Genomic DNA, 6,509 nt, shown 5'->3' with positions numbered 1-6,509 from the left:
CCTCCCGAGAAGCTGTTTTAATGGGAGGAAACTTTGGCTGCTGCTTCTGCGCCAAACTGGGCCGGGATGGAGCCATGCCCATACGGAGAAGGGGCAGTGGGGACGCGCCACGAGGGACGTCAGCCGGGAACCGCAGGGATGTTGTCCGTTTCGTCATCCTGGGAGCCTGTGCTGGAACCTCATCCCTTGAGGCCTGGCCCTGTGGAGGAAGAGGGACATCATATGAGAATGGGCTGTGAATGGCCAAAAACTACTGGCAGAACGTCAACTCAGACGCTCTTTCTTTCTTTTTCCTTTTTTTCTTTTTTGCATTTTAAAAATTTTATTAGTTTCCAACCGGTTATACAATTTATCGATATCACAACAATCTTATCCATTTTAGACTTCCTTCAACGTTACTGACAATCATTCGTAGTTATACCTTTCATACGCATTCCATTCTTACATATTGCCATTTATTCCTCCCTTCTTTCATTATTTCTAATAGACAATACTTATTAGTTCTTTACAGTGCCTCTTTAAACCCCACTAGCGTTGTATTTATAGCACAGTTATTTTCCAGATAACCCACAAATTTCCCCCAGTCTTGAATAAACTTTTGATCTTTAGTATATCTGATTTTCCCTGTTAATTTATCCAATTCTACATATTCCATCAATTTTTCTCTCCACTCTTCTACCGTTGGAGTTTCCTCCTGCTTCCATTTCTGAGCCAACACAATTCTGGCAGCCGTTACCGCGTACTGGAACAGTTTGCAGTCCTTTCTTCCAATATCCTTTCCTACAATACCCAATAGGAAGGTTTCTGGTCTTTTAGCAAAGGTGTATCTTAACATCTTTTTCATTTCATTGTAAATCTCCTCCCAAAAACTTTTAATTTTTTTGCATTCCCACCACTGATGGTAAAATGTCCCCTCTTTCTGTCTGCATTTCCAGCATTTATTGTCTACCTTGTACATCTTTGCCAGCTTTACTGGTGTCATATACCACCTGTAAAGCATCTTCATCATATTTTCTTTCAATAGCGTACATGCCGTAAATTTTATGTTCACCTTCCACAACCTTTCCCAGTCCTCCAATTGAATATTGTATCCAAAGTCCCTTGCCCACTGAACCATCACCGATTTCACTTCTTCGTCCTTCGTATTCCACTCCAGCAGTATTTTATACATTTTTGACAAATTTTTATGTTCATTGTTTATTATCTCTTTTTGGTATCTAGATTCTTTTTCCTCATAACCCCTTTCCTTCACCTCTTTTTTAAACATTTCATTAATCTGAAAGTAGTGCAGCCAGTCGTATGTAAAGACTTTGACCTGGTCATATGATTTTATTTTCCACTTCCCTCCTTCATTGGTCACCATTTCTTCATACTTTCCCCACTTTCCTCTCATGTTGATTTTCTTTACCCCCATTATCTCTAACGGGGATAGCCAATGGGGAGTTTTTGGTTCTAGTATGTTTTTATATCTATCCCAGACCTCTATTAATGAACCTCTGAAGACATGGTTACCGAACCCCTTGTGGACCCTCTTTTTATCGCACCATAGGTACGCGTGCCACCCAAATTTCTTATTAAACCCTTCCAGATCTAGAAGTTCTTTATTTTCCAACTTTACCCACTCTTTTAACCAGCACAGACATGCTGCCTCATAATACAATCTCATGTCTGGTAGGGAGAAGCCACCTCTTTCTTTTATGTCTGTCAGTAATTTGAATTTAATTCTGGGCTTCTTCCCTTCCCAGACATATCTTGAGATCACCTTTTGCCAATCTTTAAAGTCTTTTGTGCCTTTTATTATGGGTATAGTTTGAAACAGAAATAACAACTTAGGGAGCACCATCATTTTGACCATTGATATTCTTCCCCAGAATGATAGTTTCATTCTGGCCCAGATCTCCAAATCTTTTTTTATTCCATTCCAAACTGGGGTGTAGTTGTTTTGGTACAAGTCAATGTTCTTTCCAGAAAGCCAAATTCCCAAGTACTTAACCTTTCTAACTGCCTCAATCCCTGTTCTTTGCTGTAATAGTTCAATCTTATCTTGATCCAAATTTTTGACAATCATTTTAGTCTTTCCTTTATTCACTTTAAATCCTGCTATATTTCCAAATTTTTCCATCTCGTCCAAAATCTCCTTTGTACTTTCTATAGGCTCTTCCACAGTCAGAACCACATCGTCTGCGTAAGCTTTGACTTTATACTCATTAGCACCTAATGTTACCCCTTTAATTTGCTTATTTTGTCTTATTGCGTTTAATAAGGTTTCCAGGATCACTATAAACAACAGTGGCGAAAGCGGGCACCCCTGTCTTGTTCCTTTAGCTATTTTGATATCTTCAGAAATAACATTGTTGACTATCAATCTTGCTTTCTGTTCTGTGTAAATTGCCCTTATACCATTCAAAAATTCTTGGCCCACCTCCATAACCTCCAAATTTTTCAACATAAAATCCCAGACTACATTATCGAAAGCTTTCTCCGCGTCTACGAAGATTAAGCTTGCTGGTTTGATCATCCCATAGATTATCATTCAATCTCCATCTAAAAGTTCGCTCTTCAAACCCTTTTAGCTCCATTTTAATTGGGTTGTGGTCTGAAATAACTTTGGCCTGTATTTCAATTTTTTGGATTCTTGGTGTCAGTTCGTTCGATACCCATATTTGGTCTATTCTTGACATTGATTGATTTGGTTCTGAATGGTATGTAAATTGTTTTTCCAGAGGGTGCCTAAGTCTCCAAATGTCAGTTAGGTTACAGTTCTTAATCATCATAAAAAATGTCTTAGGTAACTTCCCTTCTTTGTTCTTTGCTTTCCTTAATCTGTCCATTTCTGTTGAAACCACGCCGTTCATGTCTCCCATTATTATAATTTTTTGGTCCATGTATTCAAATAGTTTCTCTTCCAATAATCTGAAAAATTCTGTCTTATTCCCATTTGGAGCGTAGATTCCCACTATTATCAGTTCTTCACCTGGCCATTTAATTTGAGCCGCTATTATTCTTCCTTCTTCATCCTTAAATAATTGACGAGATTCAATTTTATTTTTAATATATAGAACAACACCTCTTTTTTTCCCTTTATCCGAAGATATAAATTCATTCCCTAACCTTTTGTTAATGAGGATTTTCCTATGTTTTTTGGCCACATGCGTTTCTTGAAGGCATATAATATCCAAATTCTTCTTCTTTAGAATACGTTCAATTCCATTCCGTTTCTTCTTGTCGTTCATTCCATTAATGTTCCAGTTCCATAATTTTAACGTCATTCTTCTTGCCGCTGTCTAGGTTTAAAATTTAAACTTGAAGTCTTTCTGTCTCTTCTCCTTCTTCTTCTTCTCCGCTCCTCCACATGCAGCTGCTGGGTGACCTTGGGCCAGTCACACTTCTTTGAAGTCTCTCAGCCCCACTCACCTCACAGAGTGTTTGTTGTGGGGGAGGAAGGGAAAGGAGATTGTTAGCCGCTTTGAGACTCCTGAAGGGGAGTGAAAGGCGGGATATCAAATCCAAACTCTTCTTCTTCTTCTTTTCCCTCTTCTTCCGATTCTCTTCCAGTCTGTTCTTCTTCTTCTCCTAATTCAAATTCCTCCCTCATTCTTAGTCCTCCTTCTGCTCCTTTGACCTCTTCCTCTCCTTGTTGTAGTTCTTTATATCTTCTTGTAAATTTTCCTATTTCCTCAAGCCCTGTGGAGGAAGAGGGACATCATATGAGAATGGGCTGTGAATGGCCAAAAACTACTGGCAGAACGTCAACTCAGACGCTCTTTCAGCTGCTTTAGCCACACCAAATATTCAAAGGCTTCTCTCTCCACTTTCACCATCATGGAGAATCCTGGAAATCCTGTAGTGTGTTCCGGGTGCTGGGAATGGGAGCTGTCGGGAATGGTAGGTCCTGGACAAAGGACAGTTCCCAGGATTCCTTGGTGGAAGCCAAGAGCATGAAAGTGGTAGAAGAGGCCTTTGAATGTCTGGTGTGGTGGATGATCTTAACAGGAAGCCTGCCACTGATGTGGGGGTTTTGTTCTGGGGATTGCAGCTCCAACCAGAATCTCACAGGGTCAAAACACATGGGGGATAGGATTGCCAAAGTCCCCTTTCCCAGACACCCGCCTGCTTTCTGCCCCCTTTTTGATAGATTTTTGGGCCAAGAACAGAAAGCTAAATGCACGCAAGTTAGATGCGCCAAAGTTGCTGGCTTTCTGGAATCGTCAAGGAATGATGGACACACGCCATTGCGAACCAGGGAGAACCTTTTTAAGCTGTGTGAACAGGATCACACTGCTGATATCGCAAGAGCCGCCTCCTTGCGGGAATAAGGAAGCCAAGGAGAATCCGATGCCCCACAAGAGCATCTTGGATGAGGTGGCTTTCAAAGAGGGTGAGACAATTGCCTGGGGGAGAGCGTTATTGCAAGGCAACCAGGCTGGAGGGAAGAATGCTTCTGAAAAGCACTTTCTGGAAGCCACAGGTGGAGAGAGTGTTCCTATGAGGCCCAAAAGAAGTTGCACAAGGACCCCTTCCTTCCTTTTGTCCCAGTCCCTGAGAGTCGCCACGTCCCTCCAGGGATTTCGCCAGAACGAAGTAAACGTTGGGGAAAGGCTCCCTCCCTGCAAAGGAAACGGAGACATCAGCAAGTGCCTGGCTCCCAGCCATGCTAGCACCAGTCTGGCGCATGAGGGTGGAAGACATGGGAGACATGGGAAGGAAGCATTCCTGTAATATAGGGCACTTAATTGGCATTTCCACTTACCTGAAGTGGGAGCCTTTCGCCCCTTGTTCTGGCCGGCCTCTCGCCTAAGGAAGAAACAAGTTCAGCCTGCTTTATTGAACGGCTCAGGGGACTCAGGGGACCACCCTGGATCCTCAGCCTTTCGCTGTTGCCTCCTTGCCTCAAATTAAAGAGTTTAAGGAACCTCTTTTTAAAGGGTCACACGCAGTGATGGTGCAGAGAAATAATGCAAAATAAATCTCACTATGTTTCTGCCCCGTGTAAGCTAAAGCCTGCTAGAGACCTTTCCCTTGAAACCATAGGCTGTGTACCCACCACACCTTTGGGGCTCATCCCCACTTCCCCTTGGGTCGTGTGCCCAGCAAGCTCAGGTGTGTTAACAGATTTGCCCTTTGCTAGACGGGCCAGCCTGGTTTGCTAAACTCAGCCCAGGAATTCCTTGTCTGGCACAGTTGTGCAGCCTGTACTTTCACTGATATCCCAATTAAGCAAAATTCTGCAGTTGATCAATTTCTACAGCTTAGTTGGGTTGGGGTCTCCTGCAAATCTATAACAGTATTTTTCCTGTACAGTTTTTAATCCCTGTATTGTTGTGACCTGATTCATGATTATAAAGTCAGTAAAGCTTATTTTTAAAGTTCCCAGGTTGATGCCTGATTCTTTCTTAAGTGGGGCAAAGGGAGGGAAGGCAGCTAGCTTCATAGCTGGACTCACTCAAAACAAGGTTTTGCAGTCTAATTCCTATCCTTTTAAGTTTGCTGTCAAGGATGAGATATTTTAAGGACCAGGTGGCAACCCTTCTTCAGGTATACAGGACCCACACTGTGAATTGTGCTCACAAAGGTACTGGGAGCCATCACAGATCCTTTAGGACTGGTGTTTTTTGGTCGCAGCGGCTGCTCCCAGTCCCCAATCTAGCTGTTGCTACATCTGCTAGCTCCTCTCAGATATGCCTGAGCCAATCTGATCTGAGGGGAATCCCTTCCTGTCCCCCAATATATGGTCATCTGTTAGAGCTTGAGCAGGACCAAACCCCATCTCCCAGGCGTCCCCTTGAAGGCAAGGCACAATCCTGGGACCCTCAACACCCAACGGTTTTCCATTTCCAAGGCACGGGGTCCCTCCCCAACTCAAAAACCTGGCATCTGAGCTCCTCCTACCTTCCTGGTTCCTCCTCATGACTGAGTTCCTAGGACTCCACGGATCTCTGCTAATGGGAGCTGTTCCCAGAGCCCCTAACAAACTACAGTTCCCAGGATCATGGGGGGGGGGGAGGGAGATATCTGCTTTTTAGAACAGGGATGAGGAACCGGCAGTTTCCTCACACCCATTTCCTAGGAACCCAGAACGGGATGTTGAAGTGCTTCTTCTAACAGGATGATTGCAGGGAGCAGCAGTGCTTTTTATCTTCTGGACTTCCGTTCCAGCACCTTAAAAATATATATATATATATATATTTTGCCCAACTTCCGCCTGCTTTTCCCCTGCTGGTTGGTAAAATAGTCTCTCCCCCCCCCCCCCGTGGTCAATGCAGCTAAGATGGCTTGCTGCTGCACGCCAGGGAAGGGCCGCCCTTGCCTGCTGCAGCGGACACCTCATGTGTAAAGAGAGGGATGCTGATTGGGAAGCAGTGCAAGAAGAAGCAGGCAGCTTCTGGAATGCTGATTCCTGGACATCTTGCAGCTGTGTGGATACAGGAAGGGGTGGGCAAAGAAATAAAGCTGCCATTCGGGGATATCTTTATCAGCACCACCTGCAAAGTCACAGCGTGGTGAATGAG

General features: G+C 43.6%; 1 long non-coding RNA gene across 1 annotated transcript; it reads right to left on the bottom strand.

The window, feature by feature from the left end:
• Positions 1-5,255: 5,255 nt before the first annotated feature.
• LOC308571571 lies at positions 5,256-5,998 on the bottom strand. The gene is made up of 2 exons (XR_014001530.1): positions 5,931-5,998; positions 5,256-5,885 (listed from the first exon to the last, which is right to left on the bottom strand). It is a non-coding gene; the product is annotated as an uncharacterized lncRNA (long non-coding RNA).
• Positions 5,999-6,509: the final 511 nt, after the last annotated feature.

This window comes from Podarcis bocagei (genome assembly GCF_964188305.1).
Source record: "Podarcis bocagei genome assembly, chromosome: 13".
Taxonomy (NCBI): Eukaryota; Metazoa; Chordata; class Lepidosauria; order Squamata; family Lacertidae; genus Podarcis; species Podarcis bocagei.
Note: the sequence above shows the minus strand (reverse complement) of the source record. Positions and strands in the feature narration are given on the sequence as shown.